The sequence below is a fragment of the Phasianus colchicus genome, chromosome Z (genome assembly GCF_987193195.1).
Source record: "Phasianus colchicus chromosome Z, bPhaCol1.hap1.1, whole genome shotgun sequence".
NCBI lineage: Eukaryota > Metazoa > Chordata > Aves > Galliformes > Phasianidae > Phasianus > Phasianus colchicus.
The window spans coordinates 18793260-18820987 of record NC_143476.1 but is presented as its reverse complement, the minus strand read 5'-3'; positions in this window follow the sequence as shown (position 1 = coordinate 18820987).

The following is a 27728-nucleotide window of genomic DNA, read 5'->3' as shown; positions in this document are numbered from 1 at the left end:
GGCTTTTGCCACCATTTTAGACTTCATTATATAGGTAACATCACCAAATTCTTCTTTGCATAATAAATGAAATTTATCATCTATGAAGTTCAAGTGTCGCATGGAATGGTATTCTGAAGACCGAAGTGCGATGTTTAAAAGACAGAGCATAGTGAGACTATGTTCATCATAAGAGTTTGTGCCAGTGAGCCTCTTAGTTCAGTTGAGTATATTTGGGCTGTATTTCAAAAGCTTTCATTCCAGATGTCCAAGCAGAGGTATAGGGGGCTATAACTTTTACTTATACATTAACCACTACCTCTGTTTGGTATTTGTGGAGAAACATAGAAAGGAAAGAAAAGCAATTAACAGTATTTACCAACTTTATGAAGTGACTTCTCTCAGTTAAGATCAAACTGATAGTTACTCTGACATTTCTGTCATAATTGTACTACATTTATTGCAGTCAAATTTATTTTTGTTTTCTTCCAAGTTTTTCTGTATTGCGGGAATTGCAATTTCTTCACATTTAATCTACAAGAATACAAAGCATTCCGATTAGGGATTGAACTGTAATCATTTATCTGTATGAACTGTATTCTTGACTGTCACTGTATAGCTGAAAGAGGTTGATTTTAACAGGATGCCCTCTAGCAGAAACAGAGTGAATTCTAAGGCAATATTTAAGTACAATCTCATTCAAGCAAGGAGAATTAAGCTTGATACTCCTCTAATGTAAACACTTTAAATACAGAGCAAGTATTCTTATTAAACTTCTCAGATGATACATTCTACTGAAAAAAATCATCGCTGTTTCTGAAACTATGTGTATCAAAATGATAAACAACAATATTAGAAGTGTTTAGTGCACCATAATGAAAAGAGGAGGCGAAAGGATGAAAATGAGGACTGGCAGTGTACGTTATTAATAAGAGATAGCAATGACTGAAATTAGTAACAGAATGGAAAAAAAAAAAAAAAAAAAAAGAAAAAAAAACTCTAAAGAATGCATAATATTCTCAGTTACAGTCAGTTTTTTCTGAATAATTTATTGACTAGTTCTTGATGTTCTATCGAATTACTCCCCTGAAGTCACTGCCTAAATAATCTTGGATAGATCTGAAGCACTGTGGGAAATTAGAACTCTGGCAAATCAGAAAACATATATATTGCAGTGTTTGCATGTGCATATCTGCATTCTGAAATTGAAAAAAAAGTGGTTAAGAAACTGTATACTGAGAACTGACATAAAGCTGGAAGTTTTCAGGTACAAATTAAAAGCATTTTTCAGAGAGGAAAGAAAAACACATTCAAAACTGCATTGTAATATATTTAAGCTGAGACATGTCCATAAGTTTCTTGGTCATATATACTTCAGGCTGAGTCATTCTGTAATAACATCAGTTTGGTGGGATTATTCTGTGCATGTACTACATACTGAAAGTGAATTTACTTCATTTAAAAAATTTCTCTGAAGTAGATGCTGGAGCTTCAGTTCAAACTGCTAATAATCCCTAAGGATAATAAGCTGAAATTAGAAAATAGGTTTAAGTCAGATGACAGTGAAAGATCTGTTCAAACTGTCTTGCTTGAAATGATTACCCTATGTAGTTCAAATTTGAATGTGGCTTGCTACTGAAAGAGGGTGATCAATTTGACCCAGCTTTGACAGCACATGAATAAGCAGAGGAATTTAATTGTACTATTTTCACTTTTATTTCCACACTGTTTTGAGTGAAAAACTGTCTATCCTCTGTAGTAAAGAGTTTAGAAAGTGGGAACTTGAATTCACAGGCTGTACTTCCTTGGCTTTCTGAATTATTCACAATTCTTCTTTCAACAACATGGTGCAACATAGAGCTGCTTGAACATGTCATGGTGAACAATGTTAGTTTGGAGGACATGCAAGGGGTACCATCTGAATTTAAACCTCATCTAGCCATTTAACTTTAAACCTCATCTAACCATTTAACAACGTTATCTTATTTGCTATAAGGAATGCTATTAAAAAAAAACAAACAAAAACAAACAAACAAAAAAACCACAGAAATGATTCTATTTGACTGTAATAGCATTTTATAATAGGTTGAAAAAAGATTGTTCTATAATTAAAGGGGACAAACTTCAGATGCAGTAGTTCTGCAGAGTTCTGCAGAGAAGGACCTGGAGAAGGATCTCCCAGTGAACAAGATGTTGACCATGAACCAGCAGTGTGCGCTTGTGGACAAGAAGGCCAATTGTATCCTGGGGTGTATTAAGTCTAAGCGCATGGCCTGCAGGTAGAGAGAGGTGATCGTCCCTCTCTAATCTGCACTGGTAACTGCACATCTGGATTACTATATTTCATTCTGAACTCCTGAATTTAAGAAAGATAGAAAAGAGAATCCTGCAGAGGGCTACAAAGATGACTGGGGCTGGGAAATCTCTTGCATGAATGAAGATTGAGAGCTCTGTTACTGGTTAGCCTGGAGAAGACTGAGGAGGGATCTTAATACCGCCTGTAAATGTCTAAAGGGTGAGTGTCAAGTGGATTGGAGAAGACTATTTTTTTTTTCATTGGTGCCCAGTGACATGACAAGGGGTAATGGCATAAACTGGAACACAGGAATTTCCGTCTTCTTCATGTTGAAGATGACAGAGCACTATAACACATTACCCAGAGCTGTTGTGGAGTCTCCTTTTCGGAGATATTCCAAAACCTTGTGGATGCTTTGCTCTGCAACGTACTGCAGAGAACCTGATTTAGAAGTCAGTTTGGACTAAATGATCTCCAGAAGTCACTTCAGACCTCTGTGATTCTGTGATTCTTTTCAGTTTGGAAGTACGTGAAAGCAAATGAGGACCTTTTAAGGAGAGCCTTACATTATGTCCTGGATTCAGAAATAAATGTATTAATATAAAATTATGATTAAATTCAATGTGTATTAAATGTAATACAGACATTACATTGGAAATATGAACATATGAAATTATCTTAATATTTATAATACTTAAGTGCTGTTATATATCTACTGACAGTATTTGCTTACACATTAATGACACTTACAGAAGCAGTGCATTTCTACTTAGAAAAAAAACCTTATGGAACAGGTACTATTCTTATCTGATGGGATACGTTTTATTAATACATTTACATGGTAACATCTTTGAGTAATACATAACTATTTCTGATGAGAAATCTCATGGCCTGTGTTATCCACCAGCATAAATACTAGGAATTTTAGAATCATCTGAAAACGAAATTTACTAAAACAACTCTTTTCACCATACTCTGCAAGAGGCCTACAGTTTCTCCGTGATCATCAAATTATTTACCTCTTTGTAAAAAATTGTACTTTAGACTTCCTATTGAATAGTCATAAACCCATACCTCTGAAACCTTTCAAAATAACTAGTTAAAGTGAGGTACCTGTAAGATCTCCATTTCATGCAAATGTCTCTCTCTATATATCATGTGGTATTGAACTCTTTCAAATTTTAAATTCCAGGGATTAGATAATTCTGAGCAATGGGAAATTGCTTTTTTAAAAATACCTTTAACTATCAATCTATGCTGCTATGAATACCACCAATACTTTATTTTAACAAAAATTCTTCCAGTGTATTATCTAGCGCATCCAGGTCAACTTCCTGCTTGTGTGAATTAACGAAATATTTTTGTTGGTTTAGGGTTATCTTTGCTTCCCAAGTAATCAGGAAGATGATTATTCATCAATTCATTATTGTTGAGGAACTCAACATTTTCTTCACAGATCAAGCTGCTTACTCATATTTTGATCAGCAGATGCTTTATCAAGTACCTTGGCAAGTAGACGTTACAACATTTTCAGTAGAGATGATAATGGAAATTTCAAAGTTGTGATTGGTAGGAAGGAATGCTAAGAACCAGTGTTTCAAGTACTAATATTCATCTACTACATACCAGTCAAAATGTGTTATTCTGTCAGCTAAAAGTTAGGGGTAATTGGATCAATATAGTCTATAAAGCTATTACTTTATTAAGAGGGAATTAAGACCATAATTAATCTCTCATTATAAATAAATAAAACAAATTTTAGGATAAAATAATACTTGTGGAAAATTTCAACCATAATCTTACTATGGCTTTTTTGAATAAACACTCTATAATCTCTATGTTTTTAAAAGCTTTTTGACCTTCAAGTGATAGCAGCTTTTAGATTGTTGAGAAATCCAAACAGATATAACAGCTACTTTGCAAGAAGCTTGTGTATATAGCCAGCTAAGCAAATTGGAGCCCTTTCATTAATTTCCAGTTTAGACTGCTTCTTTTTTCATCATTAAATGGTCTTTGAAGAGATAAAAAGTAAATTATGATCAATTTCTTCCAACAGGAGCCAAACAGATTATCTACTTAAATCATGTTTCAGTTAGATGTGTTTGGATATTTCTACATTATTAGCTGGTGTCTTTCCTTTCAGACTATAGCTGATTGTCAATAGGTCTATCTATCCCTACTGGCTCAGAATGACATTTACGAAAATGTACATTTTTGCCCATGTTCTATGTTCCAATAAACCTTCCTGAGTGGTCTTCAGTTACCATCACATAGCATAACTAGACATTCTGAAATATCAGTCATCTACATGCTGACATCCAGGCAGGATATCAACAGGGATCTCAAATGATATTAGTTATTTCAGTTTAAGCAACTGAATGGCAGTAATTATACATAATTGAAGGGTAACTATAACTGAAATTAATCCACTCATCAAGGAAAATATTGATGTCATCATGCTGATCTCATTTGCTCCCAAATATACCTGTTCTTTTTTCATTAAAACGATTTCACACCAGAAAGAGATTATGCCAGCTATGAATTTTACCTATTGACTTTAACAGCAGCTGTATAAGCATGATGCTGATCAAATGTCTTCAAAATATAGATATTATTAGCTCTATAGTGTAGATGTATAGATGGAGATAGTGTAGCGAGAACTACTTCATTAGTATTGTCCATCAGTAGTGTTAAAAGAGTAGCATCTATCACTTTTTCTCAAGAAGTGAGAATACTTACTGAAAAATTCTAGTGTAATTAAGTGAACTTATAATTATTTACTGTACTGACATTTTTTTGTATTATTGCACTGTTTTGTACTATTACAGAGTTATTGTTGGAATCAGTGTTCCATTCAGCAGAAGTAACAATATTGATTACCTCTTACACACATCTTGCTTTAATAACTGCCAAAATCTTGTTATAAAGCTCAGGTGAGCTTATTAGAATGTCTTAGTATGATTTTCTTTCTTTTTTTAAACAGTCTCATACAAGCATTGTACAGCTCTTACTCTAGCCACTGATTCTTTGTTATAAACAGAAATTTATCAGATGTTAAATATTAACATCTCATGAGCAGTTTATTGAAATTGGCTAGCCAGTCTAGTCTGTAAATTATGTGGTCTTTAATTTAATGGTTCTTAGATAACTGTGAGAAATACAGAATGGAAAGCTTTGGAGAAGATTATTGTAAAGATTTACAACATCATCAGTGTACTTATCGTGTACAAATAGATGTAACATGGCCAAGCAGTTGCATGGTAAAGTCAGTTGTCCCCTCGTCATACAAGTAATGTATCTCTCACTAATCGAAATGTTCTGGTAAGTTTATTTGGGGAAAAAGAAAAGAAAAAAAAAAAAAAAAAAAAAAAAAAAGCTCATGGCTTTAAAAATCCATTAACAACAAGTTAATCTTCCATTTTGTATTATTTGATGGATATTCTAGTGATTCATTCTTGAATCACAAATGTGGTTAATTTTCTGTGTGGCTCAGCACTGGTTCTTGCTGTACTTTGCCAGAGATCCCTCTGATAAAAATATCAGACACAGAAAACATCTCAGTACATCTGGACTGATAGCATTAGATACAAAATCTGTTGCCCTCTTCAAAAAATCATCTGATGCTTTTTAGAACATTTACAGATTTTATTTTGGAAAAGTAAACTTTTGTCTGGAATTTTTGTTTTTGAATGAGTGCTATAGAACATTTTTCCTTAGATGTAAGAAGAATATTAAACAAAAAGGATCTAAATTCTGAGACCTCGAGTGTCTTATTACTGGCCTTCTTCACTTGGGAAGTTACTTAGCAATTTCCTAAATAAATTCCTCACAAATTATGATTAAGTGTGGATTCAAATAAAAATTTGGCTAGTATATCTTATATACCAGCTTTCAGTTTAACTGTACATGAAATATCTCAGAGCTTATAACTTGTCGTTAAAAAGATTGTTTCTTATTATCGCAGCATTTGTAATACTAAACATGCATTAGATGAAACCAATACCAAGCAACAGAAGAATCAAGTACTGTAACTTAAGTTTCTGATTCTCGCTATCCTAAATATTAAGCAAGGAAACTGAGTATAACTAAATAAATTAAGAATAAATATGAAAAAAATAAAGACCAATAATTCACAAAGAGTTAAATAATAAATATTTGAATGTAGCACCAATGGTCTCATCAGCTGCTTTTAGCATAAAAATTTAAGGAAAAGCAACACCTGTTTTATCACAGGATTACATATTCACCTCTGAATATCACCATACTCTCTTAACTGAATAAGAAAACTTAGTTCAGAGAGTCTTGACTCTAATCAGTGTTGGCAGATAATGTTGTTAGCTTCAATAACATGAATTCAATATTACTTAAGGAATCTGAAATTCCTGACTATATCTTAAGCTGATTTATGTTTCTATGCCTTAATTTTACTATATTACTGTGTCCAGGCCTGGGGCCCCCAGCGCAAAAGAGACATAGAACTTTTGGAGCAGGTCCAGAGGAGGGTCGCTAAGATGATCAGAAGGCTGGAGCACCTCTCCTATGAAGAAAGGTTGAGGGAACTGGGCTTGTTTAGCTTGAAGAAGAGGAGGCTCCAGGGAGACCTCATTGTGGCCTTCCAGTATTTAAAGGAAGCATAAAAAGAGGAGGGGGAGCAACTGTTATAGGACAAGGGAGAATGGTTTTAAACTAAGACAGAGATTTAGGTTAGACATAAGGAGGAATTCTTTCACACAGAGGGTGGTATCACACTGGAACTGACTTGCGGAATCAAATTCTATAACCAAAAAATAGTTGTAAAGCAGGCATGTTTATTCAGTGCTGCATGCACACTGGGTGCAGGGGGAGTAGACACTTCCTAGCCTGGACAACAAAAGCAGGTAAACATCTTTATTTATAGAAGGAATACATGCATATTCATAATATTTCTAAGACAAGGAGTGGTTATTACAATTACTTCTAGAAATTCATTTCAATATTCCATGCCCCTTCTACAACCTGAATTCCACCCCTAACTAATACTTCTATGCATGCATGGTGTCTCCTGGTGGTCACCCTGGTGGTCACGGGGATGAAGGCCATATGTCATCCTCGCAGTGTACTTCTGATCCCAGTGTAATGTGAGGAAGTATTCCAGCTTCAACTGGTTCAGTTTCTAGAATGGTTTCTAGGATATGGCTCCTTGAACCAATAAGCAGGCTCCTCAGGCAACAACGTACTCCATATCTTTCCCATCGTTTTTGCTCAACTACTTTTACAATTTTAACAATATAACAAACATATAACAACAGCCCTTTATTCAGAACAGGTTGCTCAGAGATGTTGTGGATGCCCCATCCTCGGAGGCATTCAAGGCCAGACTGGGTGTGGCTCTGGGCAGCCTGGTCTAGTGGTTGGCAACCCTGCACACAGCAGGGGGTTGAAGCTAGATGATCTTATGGTCCTTTTCAACCCAGGCCATTCTGATTCTGTGACTTATATAGCAGTATCCATACCAGTAATGGATGTTGGATGTAGCTTCAAAGCCTGAAGTTTACTGAGTGAATCTAAAATTCATAGATTTGTGCTGTCATGTTTGTTTTCAGTTAAGAAAACAGAGAAACAGGTAAGTAGTTCTTGTTTTCCTAGATATATAATTTCTCTAAGAGATCCTGGGTAATGTCACAGAACACTAAACATTTATGAAATTGAGGGATGTTTATTCTTTCTCATGATGTCTTCCTGAGATAAAATCCATGATGAAAAATTTTAGTAACTGATTTCAGAGCCCGGTAAAGGGGTAATTATTCCTCATTCCCTAGAGCAAAATTATGAGAAACTGAAACAGAAAACTGAAAAAATGCTGCCACAATAGAAATCTGAATACCATGCCCAGCTATGTCACTATAAAATTAGAAGGAAAAAGAAATCTTTGGGCTGTAATCATTTCAATTCTTCTTTGCCTGATGAAGAAAGACATGTGGCTGCAGCTGTTTACATTTTTTCCTGTACAAAATGACTAGGAGATGCTCTCTTAATATCTTCCTATTAACATAGGAGGTGTCAAGACTGAGAAATAACCATCTTCTAGCCATGATAGCCATTTTTAATCATTATTTTCAAATCCTCATGTTTTGAGGATATCAAATACAGTTTTCACAGTGTATTGGGCTCACCAGAAGTAACCCAATGTATCACCTGGGGACAGGCAGGATGTGTGGCCTTTGTGAACAGAGCTCAGCACTGCCCCATATTAGACAGAACTGCTCCATAAGAGATCCACTGCTACCAGAGCTGAGCTGTGGGACACTGCTAGATGTGCTCTGGGAAAGCAGATTTTAAAAAGCAAATAGCTGCTTCACAACAGCAGGTAGGAGAGGGGAGTGAGAAATGGGAGAGAAGTGGCCCTGCAGGCACTGAGGTCAGTGCAAAGAAGGACAAGGGTTGCTCAAGGCACAAAGCAGAAACCTCCTACAGTCTAGGAGAAGCACTTTGAAGGTCTGTCTCCCTGCAGCCCATGAGCAATGTGTGGAGCAGATCTCCCTGTGCAGCCACAGATGAAACCACAGTGTGACACTGGATGGGGCCAGGAGGAATGGCAAGAGGGCTGAGGGAGCTGCCACCTGTGGGGACAGTGCTGGAGCAGTCTTCTGACAAAAGCTGAACCTGCAGCTCTCCGAGCTCAGTTCTTGTGGGAAGTCCACACAGGATCAGCTGGAGGAGAACGGCATCCTGTGGGAAGGACCTCACATTTGAGCAGGTTCTGAGAGTGACCAGGAAGTGTGTCCGTCAAAGCATTATGGGCTAATTTTAGCTCCCATTCCCTATTCACTTGTGCTGTTCAGAGAGGAGGAGTTACAAGGGGCTCGGTGAGGAGAAGATGGTTTTTAGCTTGCTTTTATTTCTCACTGCTCTAGTCTGCTATCAGTGGGTAATAAATTACTGCACTGTTTTTCCTGTGATGGCAACTGCTGATTCTGCCCTTATCTCAACCTATGAGCCTTTTTGCATCATATTTTTTCCATTTGTCCTTTCTCAAGAAGAACTGAGAGAGCAGCCTGGTGGAGCTTAGCTACCCATCCATGTGGAAACACCACACTGTTGGGATAATTTCATATTATCCTTTCCAGATTTTTGCTACTTAATCACTGAATGAGAGAATTACTATGCACTACAGTTCTCAGGGCAGGCAGATCCAGGGAACCAGGGATCAGAGCAGCCAGCACAGCCTCATCCCTGGGCATCAGGCACCTCCATGAGCATGAAGACAGGGAAAGCTAGAACAGGTTGTATAGTTCATCCATACAGGCTCCAGGGACATATGGGAGAATAACTGCAGGCAATGACTGCCCCGCCAAACTTCAGTAGTTCCAGAGGGAAATATCTCAAGACAAGGTTTAGATAAGCTTCAGCTGATTCTTTTGCCCCATGCACACTGGTATTCTTCTCCATCTGTTCCTTCTAGAGCTTATGTAGATTGGCTTGCTTTTCTCTGAATCTCTGTCAAAAAGTTCCAGCATGGGAAGCCTCTGGGACCATGCAGTTGTAGAGACCTGAGTCTCAGGTTGTCCTGCTATCTGTGGTTCCAATTTTGTTTCTTGGATCTGTGTTCAGTTTGTGACAGGGTTGGTGGTTTTCCTTAGATACATAACATATGCTGGTTTATACTTCTGCCCACCATATCTCTGTAAGATTTCCTGCATGTCACCACTATGCTTTTACAAAAGGAGTCAAACCCATTTTGTGTGTCTTTACTTGTCTGTACATTCCTAATCTCTGCTACTTTAAAATCTCGATACACTTCCAGTTCAACAAGGAAGTTCTCATTGATTTGAACAGAGTTGAGATTTTTTCCATGTATCACAAATAAAGTCTACTTACTAGTGCCTCTAGTCAATTCCATCTGTGTAAAATAGGGGATTAGATTCCAAAGTGACAGGTACCTTAGGTCACAGAAAGAGAAAAAAAAAAGGGATTTTAGGTACGTTTATTGTGAGAAAAATATGGAATGTGTGATTTTGCTGTTGCTTAACAGAAGCTTTTAATGTGCAGGTATCTTATTGGATCTACAGTTGAAAAGGAAAAGCTGTTTAATTTTAATTTTTTTGTTGCTCTTGTGCACAGAGAAGCTTAACTAAATCTCACTTCATATTATGTCAAGGATATAAACACCACTTAACATTTTTCTTCTACAGAAGTGCTAGTCATGAGTATATAAGAGACTTATTTCTGCTGTAGTCAATACCCATTGCAATCAAGACCTCAACACTTTCTGCAGCAAAACTGTTAACCTCAATTCTTTATTACAAGGCCTGTAGTCTGTAGCACTTCACTGTAAATGAATGAAATTTATGCTGCAGCCATAAAAAAAAAAAAAAAAAAAAAAAAAAAAAAAAAAGTTTGATAACAGAGGCTGTGCCCTTACAATATTTAATTCAGTTAAATTTTATAATATCCCTTTCTTCATATTTGTTACGTATTGATTATCTAAATCAGCTGAATAATTTCCTGAGAGGAATCTGAAGGTGAAATAGACAGGAAACAGACATAAGAAAACTACTGTTAGCAGGATAGGTATCAGGAATTTTATGAGACTGAGTTTCTCCTGGTGAAAGTGAAAAGCAATGAAAAAGATTCAGGGTCAGTTTTTTCTAAGCTAGGAACCTGCTGATCGAAAGTACGAGCTAATTTCTGTAACAGAGCATGCACAGATTGGGGAACAATGATTTATCTACTATTCAGTGTACATTTGCATTGTGCTATTCTTGTAATGCTATTGCTGCTTGATACCTAAAAAAATAAAAATCTGATATTACACTGATGTCATTCTGCAGCAGTTTTTTTTTGAAGTGAAAAATGTTGGTTTACAGAAATCCAACCATAGAAAAAAAATTAACTATTAACCTGTTTTAAATCTCGAAAAAAGTCATCACATTTGATCTCCTTATGATCTCTCCCTACCTTTTTGTTTTTGTAGGTTTCTGCTATCATTTCTGTCATTAATTTAGGAAATATTTTTATTTGTTTTTATTATTATTATTATTATTATTATTATTATTATTATTATTATTATTATTATTATTATTATAAAGAGTGCTAAAAGTACTATTTTCCCATGCATTTTAGGAACTACATGAAAATGGTTCATTGTAATTTTCTTTAAAGGAAAAGCCTACTTGCCTTCAGTGATCAAGTTTTGTGTTTTTAGGTCTCTCCTAATTCATAAGTCTATGAGCTAATACACAGATTTTTGTTTTGCACATTTTGTGGCTTTATTCTCCAAATATTGATGTTGGGTTAATGATTAAGCCTAACGTTGAATAGATTTTATCAAAAATTTCTACTCTTTTAATAACAATAATAATTAATAATCCAAATGACTCAAAAATGATTTTTTGTAAGTCTATTTTTTTCCCAAAGGGCACTAAGTCAAACTACTGTTATATCCTTTTTCCTGAGCAAGAGAAAAATTCAGTCTGGATTCATAAATCCAGTTAATATCTTAATTCAAAATCCAATTGGGAGAAATTTAAAATAGTTTCTTTATTTTTTATCAATGGGGTTATTAATACAATAGTATACTTAAATAGTATTTTAATAACAGAATCCTTTTAGATTATTCTGGATACACAATGCACTTGGATGCATGAAGCAATCCATCTATACACATGCTTTAAGTGGCAGTAGGGAACTAACTGCATGTTGTAATTTTCTGTCATGTTTCTGGCTCCTCTGCAAAAACCCACTGAGATGCTACTGTGAGGGCCATCTGTAGCAGATGCTCCAGAAGGGCATTCTAAGGTGTGGTCCATATGTTTCTGCAAGCTTAACTGTAGGCAGCTGGTAATAAAGTCTATCCTTTTGTTTGCATAGAAATGTTTATCCATCTAGAACTGAATCTCTTTCCTTGACGTCTTAGTGGACTCGTTATTTTGCTTGTTTCTATTTTCTCTTTTCTTATTTCTTTCTCCCCCGCTCCTTTCTTTGTTCTCCGATTTTTATATTGTTATGGCCTGTACAGCTTTCCTGCTAATTGCTTCTATCAGTTGCTTAGTTCATGTAGGTATCAAATTTCAGAGTTCAACTTCAGTATAAATAAATTGGTTCACTACCCTGGAAGGGAAAGACACAATACTAAATAATGAACCTACACTGGCTACTCAGGTTTGACATTCCAATCTTCTCTTTATTTTTCCCTGAGAGAGAAGGCTGTTGATAAAGAGACTCCACTGGTGATAGGTACAGTTAAAATGCACAGATTGATTACTGTTCTCGCCAAAGCCATTATCTACTTTGAAGCTGGTTCATTTAAAAGCATTTTGTTTTCTGCAATACAGAAGCTTGTGAAGGCTACAGAGGCTGTAAAGAGTAATTAAAACAAAACAAAACAAAAACAAACAAACAAAAAAACCCACATTCCTATAGGCCTGTATAGAAGCAGAAATCTTATCAATACAAAGTTGAGCTTATTGGAGTGCTTTGGTAATCATGATTTTGTTGTTGTTTTCATCACCATATGTTGCTGGCAAGGACATCTATTCTTCCGAGGAAAAAAAAATAAGGAAGTAATGAATTTATTTAATGAAAATTATATGCAGATACAAACGTGAACATTCTTTTGTGTGCACATTTGCAGAAATGTGTCTTCTGAATGAGTTTTCCTGTTTTTGACCAGGAACTTATACATTCTTATGTTCCTGCTTTTTAATAAATATTTCTATAAGGTGTAAGAGAATGTGCTTATTTTAATTTAAAACAGTGTTACAGTCCTCTTTATCATGGTAATTTAAAAATATTATTTTAATCTTCCACAAAAATCCTACTAGTGAAATCAGGTACCTGCAAATTGGTCTTGCAATTATGAATCTTACATGCGGAACTCAATAGCTCAAATTAAGATACACTAATTACACAGTAACTGCTAAATAAATTGCATGTAATTTAGCATTGTGTTAAGAAATTGAGCTCAGATTTTGATGTCTCTAATCATGGGGAAACCAGCTCAGAGGGCAGAATGATGACTTTGATTGTAGAACTAGTAACTAAGAAAGGGCATAGAATACTCATCTATGTATTGAATGAGTTGAATTTAAATATATATTTTATTCTATATTTCCACCTGAATCTTATTATAATAATTGTTATGAAATCACTTGAACAAGGTCTTTCTTTCTAGTTTTTATTCCAATATATTTTTAATTGTTTTCTCATTTTTTACATCTGGTATTATTTATGCAGACAAAATTAATGCAGTCTGATGTGATGGCTTTGGAGAAATGGGATGCAAGTCAGTTGAGGACTGTCATTCATATTTCCATTTAAACAACAAGATATGAGATCTGAGCAATTTCAAATGCACTTTAAACAATAATTTTAAGAAGACTCTAGATTTAGAGCTGCTTGGGTACATTAAATTAATGAAAGTAAATATCATCAGCAAAAAACACACAGGTATACATAACAACATCAGTAAACAAATAGTTAATTTGAAAATTAAGAAAACTTAGACTACTGAAAGCACTATGACCATTCAACCAGAATCAAAAGGAACTGAGGGGAAAAAAAAAAAAAAAAAAGACATAACTGCAGTAAAACAAAAGTCTAGTAAAATTACTAATCAGAAAACCAATGTTACGTATTCAGATGTTGTGATAAACAAATGTTTGCTACTACATTTAGAACTTGGAGTGATTCTCAAACAGTAACAATAAAAATAAATGTGGAATACTTAAAAGTTAGTAGAACTCAATAATTTTCAGAGTACTTAAGGAGCTGAAAAAAAAAAAAATGGAGTGGTAGAAGGAGTAACAATGTGTTTGATTGATCTCAGAAACAATTATTGTTAATGGGGATTCAACTAATGGATACTTTACTTATGGAATCTTGAAATAATCTCTCCATGGTTTTCGGTATGAATTCAGAAATAATCTCTCCATGCTTTTCTACATTTCTTTGTTGCTGTTTCTTCTACATCAAGCCATGAAAGGCTTCTACATAAATGCAAGAAATATATTTGGTACTACATCTAAATACCTTTGTAAAACATTTTTCTCTTTGGAAAAAAACAAAACAAAGCAAACAAAACAAAGCTTAACACAAGCAGTTACTCATACCTAACACCTGCAACTGTGCCAGACAGACAGTAGGTTCAATAGTGGCATTTGATAAGAAGATAGTGTACAAGAATTTACATTACCAAGTAATGCTCTTGATCAACCTTGTTTGGCCCCATTCTTTCCCACCTTTCTTCCTAGTCCACCTGGGTTCTTCCTTTTCCTCAACCTTCACCTTTCCACTGAACATCCTTTATAAATAATCTTGCATATTTCTTCAGACCCTTTAAGAATCAAACATACTGTAACAGCTTCCATGCAGCTTAATACACACAAGATCCCTCAAATGTCAAATTGTAAGTGCGCAGTTTTCCATGGGACCAGTAATAGTCATATATTTCCTATCTTTCCAGCTGTAAATCTTTGTTTGAACTTCCTCTTTATGAGAACTAGCATTCAATGGCCCATCAGACAGTGTCATAAGTGCTCTCATCTTTGCTACTGTTCCTTTATCTTCTGTTCTTTAGTGTATCTATATCTCAGTTTAATCTATTCCATTTCCTGTATTTCTTATTGTTTGTTTCATCAAGGCTGCAAATATATTTGCATTCTGCTTACCTTTTACATTAAGGATTAATTACATATGCATTACCTTTTACATTAAGGATTAATTACATATACAAAGAAGCGCTGGAGATGATAATTTTGACTGCTGTCATTCTCACAGAGTCAGCTGTTGCTAAAGTTTCTCCAAATTTTTAATACACTAAACAGATATTCAAGTATCTGTTTAGAAGTTCCTGTGCATAGGTTTTCCAGTGCAGTAGGATTGTTGTGAATTAGGAGTGTTGGCTTTGTAAGGACTCTTTGGGAGATTCAGTGAAACTCCATAGGAATTCCTTTCACAAAGATAAAGATAATTCTTGATTTTATTTTTTTTTTCTTTTTTCCTAGTATTATAGTATTGTATCTAGCTTCTCAACACTGTAAGACTTCCAAGTGAGCTCACTGGAATTTCACTGTATTTATTCCTATTGGACTCGGGGTTTTTGTTTTGTTTTGTTTTGTTTTGTTTTGTTTTGTTTTGTTTTTTCCCCTTACCTGCACTGACATCTCAATGAAGTTTTGAAGTTGTTAAACGGCCAACAATCTACTCAATAGACTATAATTCCCTATAATTCCCTAGATCAGATTATAGCTCTGTTCTTTTTTTTTTTTTTTTTTTTTTTTTTTTATCTTAGTCTCTCCAAGTACACAAATGTCCCCTCAAAAGTCTGCATGCCTTGTGATGATCATATTCTCAGCATTTTGGTAAAAAGCACTGGTAAAAATATTAGAATTTCCTTAATTTCATGATTCTGTAGTTAGCTTTATTTTCATAGCTCATGAAAACTGTATCCCCCTTTCATAATCTGCACTTTCACAAAGTACCATTTCACTGAGTAATGCTTTGAAGTCTTTGAAATACTTTATTTAGCATTATCATTTTGCAGGATTTTTTTTATGTTGAATAGTTGAAAAATTTTTTGTTCAATTGCTAATGTTTTTCGTTGTATTTGTTTGGGTTTGGTTATTTCTTTGTTTTTATTCATGTATGTCCAATTGTTGGTCTTTTAACACCTGTTTCTTCTTCAAGAGAATTCTGGTAACATTAGTATTTCCTAAGATACAAAGATGAATTTATCAACACTTTTGATGGTAAGGTGTTTTTGATAACAGAAACAGTTGCAATAAATTTATTCCCATTTCATCTCTCATAGATTTTCCTGTGAGTTCTTTCATATTCTTGAAAGTTTCAAACATGCTATCTTTTTTTATTGTCTATTTCTTTCTCTAAGTCAAGCTTCACCTAGAGGTATTGCATTAATTTCTTAGCTCCAAGAGGAAGAAAATTTCTTAAACGTATAACTTATTTCCACCTTTTTAGCAATAGTTCTCCTGACATGTGAGTCTATCAAACCCATGAAAACATAAATACCTTTCAAATGTATTAATAATGCACAGTTTGTAGGAATGAGTTCTCTCATATTAGACACCATTTACTGAAAGCTTTGACATTTGAATGGTAATGTGGTCTTGATGAGCAAATTGTATTACCTACAGCACAAATAACAGTATATCTAATAATGAAATAACTCATCTTGGACTTTATGTATTAAGGAAAATAATGGATGACACTTGTCCAAATAAAGCAAGCAGAATTATTTTTAAAATTAGAAAAAAATTGTTACTGATCTTTTTAGCTTCAAATGTTCTACAGTACTGTGAAGTACTGAGTTACATTTGGCTCTTAAAACCATATAAATAGAAGGAATCTTACATGACTGTAACACTCCAAAACTCAAGGTGCAGTATATAATGTTTTGTTCTTCACTATAATAGTTAGTAACACAGTAATAATTTATATTCCTCCTTAAAAATAGAAGAGTTCTCTGTTGGCAGTAAACATTCAATTTTACCACAATTTCGGATTGGAATAAAAAAAGGATAGCTAAACATGTACTTCAAAATAGAGAATGTCTCAAAATAACTGGAAAAGAGACTTTTGATTAAATGGAGTACAATAAGGGAATAGAAATATTCAAATATGATCAATATAAGGATTATAAAGTATCTTTAAATGTGTTGAGAGAAGTTAATGGGCAGGTTAGACTTTATATTCATGGACTATATAGATGATACTAAAACCATCAGTTAATTAATTAGAAAAAATAAAACTTGGCTGTGAATACTAGAAATATCATTTGAATCACCTTGGGTTATTTTTTGCTTATAATAAGAAACAAATATGTAAGGACAAAAAAATAGTTTGTTTACTAAAGAATGGATGGAATATAGTAGTAAATAAAATTATAGGCCAATTAGAAAGCACTGGGAAACTTTCTGGCATATATAATTCAACAAATCTCTAGTTTCTCATTATTATTATTATTATTATTATTATTATTATTATTATTATTTTCATATGAAACATACAATGTTAAAAAATGGTTCAGTATTTGCAATGCGATTACAGACTTTCCACTGACTTGGAAAGCTTTACATATCCATGCGGTTTCAGAGCACTAACATTGAAGAACTATTCATTCTTTTTAGTATTTTTACTTTTTAGTATTTTACTTCTCAAGTTATGAGCTCATGCATTACATTAAAATGGCAGCAAGATATTTTTCTTTAGTTCTTATCTGTAAGTTATCTGTCATTAAAAGCAAGCATTTAAGTTAATTGTATTTACCACTATGTTTGTTTTCAGTCCTGTCAGATTTCTGTAGTTAGCAATTTTGTTTCAAGCAAGGAAGATCATTTATAAAAGTAAAATTTCTTTTCCTTGTTTTGATCATAAGAAATGTACTTTGCACACTCTTCTGCTTAATGAAGAGGTTTGTTTTACTCCTTGTTTTAGATCTAATCATATTGAAAAACACCTTCACTGTCTCTTAAAATGGGATTTAAATTTTTATCACCAAAGACTAAGCAGAGAGATTAAAGAGAACAAAATACTTTTGTTTTCATAGTGATCAGAAAGCATGTGTTAAGACCACCTTATGTCACTCCAACCATTTTTTAATACAACAGTTCACAAACTTCTATATATAAGGAAGAGGTCCATGTCTTCTCAAAAGTAATTTTCCACTATGCAGCCTCTCAGCAGAATACTACCATGATTATTGTAGCAAATGCCTCAGAGTTTGTGATGACAAGCAATTCCCTCCTCCCCAGTTCATACCAAGCCAGAACTTTCAGAAAATTACCTTCCTCATTCCTCCGTCATTTGACTCTGTCTTCCACAGTGTTCTCCTGGAGAAGCTAGCAGCCCATGACTTGTAGAGATGTACTCTTCACTGGGTAAAAAAAACTGACTGGATGGCCTGACCCACAACGTTGTGGCGAATATTGTTAAATCCAGCTTATGACCAGTCTCTAGTGGTATTTCTCAAGGAAAAGCACTGGGGCTGTCTCTGTTTAATATATTCATTTATGATCTTGATGAAGGGATTTACTGCACTCTCAGTAAGTTTGCAGTTGACACCAAGTTTTGAGAAAGTTGCCTGAGAATAGGAAGGCCCTTCAAAGGGATCAGGATAGGTGGCACTGGTGAGCTGAGTCCAAATGTAGTAGCTTTAACAAGACTGAGTGCTCAGCCTTGTTCTTTGGTCGCAACAACCCTAAGAAATACTAAAGGCTTCGGGCAGACTGGCTGGAAATCTATGTGGAGGGTAAGAATCTGGAATTATTTGTTGACACCTGGATGATCATGAACCAGGAGAGTGATGAAGCAGCCAAGAAGATCAAAGGGGTCCTGGCTTGTACCAGAAGTAGTGTTGCCATCAGGAGCAGGGAAGTGATTGCTCCTCCACACTCAAATGTGGTGAGGCTGCCATGTGCTCAGTTTTGGACCTCCTGACTACAGAAAAACATGAGGTCCTGCAGTGGGTCCAGAGAAGGTCAGTGAAGCTGGTGAAGGTTCTGGAGTGCAAGTCTTATAAGGAGCAACTGAGGTAACTGGGATTGCTTAGCCTAGAGGATAGGAAGGCTCAGGAACACCTTATTGCTCCATACAATTACCTGAAAGTAGATTATAATGAGTTTGAGGTAGACTCTTTTCCCACATGACTAGTGATATGTTGAGAAGGAATTATTTCATGTTGCATCTGGGGAGTTTTAGGTTACATATAAGAAAAAAATTTTCTCAGAGGGAGATATGAGTGTGTGAACAAGCTGCCCTGAGAGGTGATTGAGTCAGCAGCCCTAAAGGTCTGTTTTCAAGTAAAGTGCTGTTGTGGCACTGAGAGAAAAGATTTAGTGGTCAAGGTGGTCTGGGTTGATGGTTGGAGTAGATGATCTTAGAAGTTTTTTCCAACCTTGATGGACCAACCTATTATTTTCTATGTGAATTACAGTAGTATCTTGCATTTCCTGTTCACAGAAGCTGAGGATTGAAAGAATTTGCATTTTATGTAAAAAAAAAAAAAAAAAAAATCTAATAAGTGGAATTACTTGTGAGAAACTGAACAAATCTCTTGAGTGTAGTGTGAATGTGCATGTTGGCTGTTACTAGGAGAAGAAATGTTAAGGAGCTGGAAACTAACATAAAAACTCTAGTTATAACACATATGAAAGGCAAATAATAACACGCTAATCCACTCTTTGTCTTTTTAAACTTTTTCTTCCTTCAGATAGTAGATCATTTCTAAAAAAATTCTTTCTGTTTGAAAGAACTTTCAACTTTGAATAAAAAGATTTCTTCTTCAGTAGCAGACTTTAGTAAGATTCAGAAAAGGCTGATATCTGAGCAGGAAAAATTGTGAGAACTGTTCGTTTATGTTCAATACTCCACACATTTAATGAAAAACTCTTGACGTCTTATCACTATTTTCAAATAAACATTTAGGTATTATTCATGTATTACAACAAATGTGATTTTTTTATTTAAAAACTTTGAAGTAAGAATAACATCAAAAGAACAGAAATTAATTTAAAACACTTAATGTGGAAAAGAAGAATTACATTTCAAACAGTTATATAAAACTGTTCACTAAGAAAAGTATCCTACTCAATGACCAATAGATTCTGTTACAATTAACAGTGTGTAGGAAATATTCTCTATATTGTAAAATCACCTACATATTATGGATATTTTATAGTATTTACTTTTAATCAAATTCAGGCAAAAAATTTAGATCTGTAAGGCTAAGATTTCAGTAGTGTTTTATGATTTTCTGTACCAGTAAATCATTGTGCCAAATTTTTAAAAGATCAAAAATGTAAAGTAATGTCACAGAGTTGTCTCTTTTAGGCTTTACCTTAAGTTTCCAATACTAAATGCTTTCAGAAATAAAATACCAGTCTACAAGGACTTTCCACTGGTAGATTCAGCAACTTTTCAACTCTTAGATGAATGACAATAGATCTATGTTTCTGAATATATTTACACATATGCATTCATAAGTGCATAGAGATATATATGTAATGATGTATCAGACTTGAGAGGTTTCTTTTTAGTAATTATAACATGTTAAAAATAGACTATATGGTAATTTATCTAGAATGTACAACATAAAGTTAAGTGTATATAGTAGATATATGCAAAATTGCTGTTAAAAATATTTTTAAAATAAATTTTCAAATTATAAAAAAATACATAACCACCTACAATAAGTTATTATTATTCATGCATTGTTTTATTTGCAAGAGGATATGAAACACTTTAATAATGTAGCCAGTTCATTACTGCTAAAAATACTCAAATTAATATCTTCTGCAATAGTCAGTTATTTTTGTGACAAAGTTATTTTTTTTATTGTATAAATTTAGCAATGGCATATGTTTCCCAGAGATGAGCAATTTCTATGTTTAAAGATGCTTGGAAACTAATTGGATCAGGGTCTCAGCAATCTACTTCTTTCTGTAACTCTTTTATGCAGGGAATTGGACCAGGTGATCTTCTAAACATTTCCAAAATTCTTACTGAAAAAGGCTAGACATTACCTAGCTAATAGTTTAGTAGATGTTCATACAGTAATTTAGTAACAGAGTAGGTGCTTTTGATGAATGTATACAGGAGTGAAGTATATGTATTCTTTAATAAAAAATATTTTAATTCAACATAACCCAATAGGAATTACATTTTCAATTCTGGAATCTGTGCTCGTAAGAGATGAGTGGAAGATGTGAAAAAAAAGAAAACACATAAACATATACAATTTTATTTTCCTTAACATTCTCCCTACAAAAAAAAAAGCAAACATGTAAACTCATAAATTAAATAGAAAATCACAGCTTCTTAGAAGTCAAGAATTATTTCCTGAATTTATCTTTAATGAAGCTAAACTGTGGTGTAGAGATTCAAAATATGCAATTAGACTTCTCCATTTATCAAAAAAAAAACCCTAAATTTTACTGCCAGATTGATTTTCTTAAATTCTTGCAACTCTAAGATACAAAATCTTTATAATGTTGGGCTATTTGTCTCATTTACCAGTAATAACCACATTTTTCATTAAAATATTAGACTTCACAGACAACAACTTTATTAAATGTCCTTTTATTCCAGTCTCTTCGGAACATATTCTACCATCTGCATTCTTGCGAGGCTGGATCCCATTCTCAATATAATTTGTTGGAGGAAAGAAAAAAAGCCAGAACAGAACCTTAGAGACAATTTCACACATCTGTTCCTGCGGGTGATCTTTCATTATTTTCATTTATAATTAATGAAAAATAATGGTGCTGACACGAGTTAATTACTATGAAAAATTACAGTTTATACTACTCATTATTAGAATGGTAAATTAGTTGAGATTTTCAGACACTGTTCCAAAGCAATTAGAAGTCTTCATAAGGAGTTCACCTGTGAAATTTTTTGTATGAGTTTGCACTCTGTGTAGAGAAAGGAACACCCAATGCTTTTCATTAACAACTGAGGTAACACAACAAGAGATATTAATCACAAGTCCTCTGCCTGAGGGAGGAAAATAAAGAACAAACTGAGCATATGTTTGTGTAGCAGAGGTCAATCAGCAAAACACAAAGATATTCATTATAGTTAAATTTTTCTCAACAGATCTGGAAGAAAAATTATCAAACCTTGTCATTTGAAAATGACTTAATATAAAAAAAATAGACATGCTACTGTATTTTTGGAAAAAAAGTATTAGATTACTTGTATAAAAAGTAGAATTAATATTCTGCAGATTTTCATATGGAAATTAGAAGAATATTTCTTCTATATTTTGCTTTTCTAAACAAAAAAATTTCAAATAATTAAGGATAATATGATTGAAATGTGCTACTCAACTCAAATATGTAGGCAAATGATTGTAAAGAAGATTCACCCAAAACGATGTAAAAAATAATTGAGAATGTTTAGTTCTACATTTATCTTTATAAGCTGAATTAGTGAGAAAACGTATTCATTTTACTACATATCACAGGTGTGTATTTTGAACAACACATGGGTTAACACAAAAATTAGTGCTGTTAAATTGTTTGTCTTTCAGCTAGGAATGTAGGCAAATACAATCCTATCTCATTATTCAGTGATCTATCACCGTAAACATGATAGAAATCACATCAGCTTCAGTGTAACTATTATAACAAAAAATATAGAACAGAAACTCTAAAGTAACTCTCCAGTATGTACCAAACATCTGATCTCAAGAACTAGTGCTAGGTAAAACCACAATGCTAGGTTAAGATTTTACAACAGAATTGAATCATTGAATCGTGGAAGAGAGCAATATGATCTCCCCTCAGCCTCCTATTCCCCAGACTAAACAGCCCCAGTTCCTTCAGTCTCCCCTCATAGAACATATTCTCTTCTTTGGATCTGTTCCAGCACCTCAACATCCTTTCTGTATTGAGGTGCCCCAAACCGAACACAGTACTCAAGGTGAGGCCTCATCAGTGCTGCGTACAGGGGCAGGATGACTTCCCTAGTCTTGCTAACCACTCCATTCCTGATACAAGCCAGAATGCCATTGGCCTTCTTGGCCACCTTCTTGGCTTCATATTTAGCCAACTGTCCTCCCCAAGCCTGTAGGTTTGCCTGGGGTTGTTATGACCAAAATGCAGCAGTTGGCCCTATTGAAACTCATACAGTTTACCCTGGCCCATTGATCCAGTCTATCCAGATCTCTCTGAAGGGATTCCCTACCCTCAGAGAGATCAACACTCCCTTTCAGCTTGGTATGGTCTGCAAATTTACTGAGGGTGCACTCAATCCCCTTGTCAAGATCATTAATAAAGACCTTAAATAGAAGCCCTGGGGGATGCCACTCATGACTGGCTACCAACTGGATTTAGCTCCCTTGACCACAACTCTTTTTTGTTGAAAACCAAAGTCTTACTCTAAAACTGAACATGTGTCAGCTGAAAAACACATGTACACACTGCCAGGGCAAGAAGAGAATGAGTCTCAAGACTTGTGAAGGAATTTATCTTTCCCTCTGAATTTAAAATCCTCTGGGGCACGTAGTTCTTATTCTCTTCTGAAAACCAGGTACCTGGAAAATTGGCAGTCCACAGACCTGGAGCATTAACTCTTTAATTCCCGGTACTTTATATGATGTTATGACGTGGAATACCAATAACAAAAGTCATAAAACCATGACAGGAATGTATGATCTAAACCAACTTAAACACACTAGAGTAAAAGAGGAGTCAATTTGTGTTTAATATCTTGCACACAGTGAGCTGAATCCCTGGCTGAGCTTCATGCAGACTGAATTTCTCTACTAAACTGAAATAAAAATAAAATGTCAGTCCATTTGAACAAAATAAAATTTTGAGGGAATTTCCTTTTTATATTTCATAGCCTTCCTGACTTATGAATCCTATTTTAAGCTTGTATTTTCTTTTAAACACAAAACTGTGAGTTGCTAGTGTCTTATGAATCAAACAATGGATTACTTGGACCTGTGTTGTTTGATACAGCTTGGCTTTTGTTCAATGCTCATGTTCTGTTCTGGTCTACAGTTCAGCTTAAGTTTGATGTATCATATTAATTTGTTTTGTAAGAGTTGATCAATTAGCTTGAGAAAACTCCACATAGTGTTGATTCAATCATATAACAAGCATAATTTAATACAAATCGTGCATCAGACATTGATTTTGCCCAACTGCTCAGCAGAATTAGCGTCACTAAAAGACGCAGCCAAGCTGAACTAACAATATTAAGCATTTCTGTAATTTATCTCCTGCTATAATGAACAGTAAATGATATAATGACCAACAAGATTAATGATAAAATAAACATGCTAGTTAGATTCATTTTACAGAAGTCCAATTCAAAACAGTGCCTTGCAATCAATAATTCAGAACATATAATAACAAGAATGAATGTTAATGTAAAGCTGAACTCATTAATAACATTTAAAAAGATATTGTGTACCTAATAATTATATTTTTAGCTTTATATACTCTGTTTCCAGAAGTAGTGTTGCTAGAATGAATGTCAGCAAATAGAGTGGAAAAAAGTGTGAAGTTCAAAAAATCTTAGGTGTTTGTTTAGTTAACTAGAACAGTTTAAGCAAAGTTTTTCTACACATCTCTGTTGTTGGGAAAGAATTAATACAAAAACATTTGAATTATTTCTTACTTATAGACCTATAAAACTTATGTTTTCTACCACAACATGGTTCAAAAAGATGACAGAGATTCATGACATCATTGTTCTCCTGGGATGTATTGAGAGTAGCTTAAATACAGCATCAATTTTATGCAGTTTCAATCCAGGCAGATACTGGGTGATAGTGGGATGATAATGACAACCCTGAATGCCACAGCTGAATGAATTAATCAATTATATTTTTGCATTTGCTGAAGGAATACTGAGTGATTCATGTACCCAAGAAGGTTTTATCTGCTCAAATTTTAGATATTAAACTCAATGAATTGTTCTTATACTAGTTGAGAATTTTTCTTTTAGAATCTTTGGAAAATAACTTTAAAATGCCAGTTGAAAAATAATAAAATATTTTGCATACAAATTGAAAAACACTTCTTTTTTTCCAGAAGTCATTTGTTTCTTTTTCTTTCATTGGTTGGTGGTTTGTTTTGTTTTTTAAGTGGAGTAATAAAAACTACTTTTCTGTATGTTTAAGGAGCTTGACTGTAATAGCATGGTGCTGCTGTTTCTCTGGAGATCTGCAATGCATGCAGGAGTCAACATTAAACAAAATTACCACGAGTTTAATCAGATGTAGAAAAAAAATCTATTTCCTTCATGTCTACTGTATCATTCATGTCAACAGGAGTACAAAGGACAATTTCTTGCATCAACATTTTTTAATGTAAATTTCCATGTTCAGATAATTTATCCAGCAATAATTTACAAATACAATTTTATCAAAGTCCATAGTAACAAGATGCTGTACACATATTTATAGAATTATTTTGTTTCAATAAACCATTACAGATGTAGCTAAATGTTGAATCTTGGCATGGTTTTATGATTTTTGTTTATCAGTATTCCACATCATAATATCAACTAGTGCACTGGGTGTTAAAGAGTTAATGCTCCAGTTCCAGGTACCTGTCCCAGAAGAGAAGAAGAACTACATACCCTGGAGGACTTCGCATTCAGAGGAGAGCTATAACCCCTGGCAAGGTCACCTGGCATCACCCCTTTTTCCCTTTTCGACCATCAGGCTCTCCTCCCTGCTGTTCATCCCGACTTCTTGTCTCACCTCAGCATTAAAGTAAGACCTTCAGCTTTCGGACACTCTCCCATTTTATTTGATTTATTATCTCAATTCTACTTATATTGTATTACATTGTATTATAGTGTGTTATATTGCATTTTGATGCCTTATTTAGTAAATTAGTTTGTTTCTCCTCAGATCATTGCTACTGTTTTGTTTTGGGCCCATCTCTCTATCCTTTTCCCTCATCCCTTTCTGGGGCGCAGATCTGTGGGTCCTTCTCGAGCACTTAAACAATTGACAAATCCTAAATTCCACTCTGTAGTGTCTCTTTTCTGTGCCAGTAATATGAAAAATACTAATAGTCAAATGTTTCAGATTCCATATAAACAGAGTAGTGAAATATGGGATAAATCATTAATTAATTTGGTTAGCATACTAAAAATTCATCCTTTCCAGTAAGCCAAGAGGGTGTAATATAGCTAACTGTATATTCACTCATAAGAATGCTGCAAGATTCAAATATCCCCAAATGCCTAAAATGGTCACATAAATCTCATCTCCCTGTAATACAAATGTTAGCTTTTTAAATTCGAATAATGGAATTTCTGCCTTCAACACATCACTTTAAACAAAGGTCCTCTATCTGAAGCAAGCTTAAATTCGTAAAAAATTGACTTGCTTATTACTCATAAGATTGAGCATAAATCTTTCCAAATTTTCTCTCAGTAATATAATAATAATAGCTTCTATATTAATCCATTTATAAAACACATTCATTTATTGTCATGATATTTTCTCCTTGTCTGCAAGGAATTAAGTAAAAGAGGTTATTTTGATGTTTTATTAACAAAAAATCAGAGAGAGAAAGTTTTCAAGGGGAAACATAGTATTTAGTAAGGGGAGATTGTGTGTGATTCTCCTATCACACTACTTCTGTGACAGCAAAATTAATTTTATCAGAACTCAGCCTGAGTCTTTAAGAGTAAGAGAGCTAAAGGAATTGAATGATCTGTTGGCTGTGAAAATTAAAAGCTACAGAAAAAGTAAAAACAGAGAAGCTTCAACATAATCTTTGTCATTCCCACAGACAGGCGTTGAACATAATTTCTAAAGGCTGTATGGAAGTATAAGGAGATGAAATAAGACTACACGGAGATTTGGAAGGTAAGAAGATGTTCCTGATGAAAGATATTTTGACTCCAATTAGAAAGAAGCAAAGATAATAAAAACTTCCCTACCAACCTATAATAATCAAAAAGCTGAACAGAAGTCTATGCATTTTTAGGTGCATTGAAAAGCTAGGTTACTGAATTTCATTTATCTAATATTTCATTCTACATTTGCTTCTTTTTCAGAAAAGAAGAACATTGAAAAGAAAAAACCCTAAAACTCACAGTATGTAACTCTTTCCAATAGTAATGCCTCCTATTTATTTCTGTGGAGTGTACAAAACTGCAAAGAGCTTAACAACACTATTCAATAGAGTAAATTCTCAGCTACAAAATACTATCAGTTAAGAAGTCATCATGATTACCTAATCTTTCTCACCAGCAACAAACAAGAATTTGTACGCCACTCTTGTATAAATATGCAATAGTGCAGAAGACCCCCAGTTTCTCATATGCTATGATAGTGTTACAAGGAAAATGTTACCCACGCAGTATGTCTTTCATTGGCAAGAACAGATGAAAGACAAAAGGCACCAAATCTGGACACAGAAAGAGATCTAGGGGTGCTGCAAAGAGCCCTAAGGCGGGTTACCAAGATGGTCAAGAGACTGGAGCACTGCTCCCATGGGGAGAAGCTGAGATAGTTGGGACAGTTCAGTCTGGAGGAGCCTTGGGGAGGGAGGTGGGTCTTACTGGCATGTATAAATACCTGAAGGGAGGGTGCAAAGAAGCCGGAGCTCGGTGCTGCTCAGTGCCAGGACAAGAGAAAATGGGGGCAAACTGGAACACAGGAGGCTCTGCCTAATCATCAAGAAGCAGTTCACAGTGTGGGTGATGGAGAGCAGGATTCCTAGGGTGGTTGTGGAGATTTTAAAAAACTTCCCAGACATGGTCCTGGGAATACTGTTCTAGGTGCCCTTGCCTGAGCAGGGGGCTTTGACCAGATGAGCTGCAGAGGTCCCCTCCATCCTTAAGCATTCTGTGATTTTTTTGCCACAGCTGATATAAACATATAAACAAGGAGATTCCTGAAACACCTTGATGAAAACTTCCTGGTGCGAGTACTAAGGGAGCTAAGAAGAAAAGGTGCTGTCTCGCTCCGATTTAC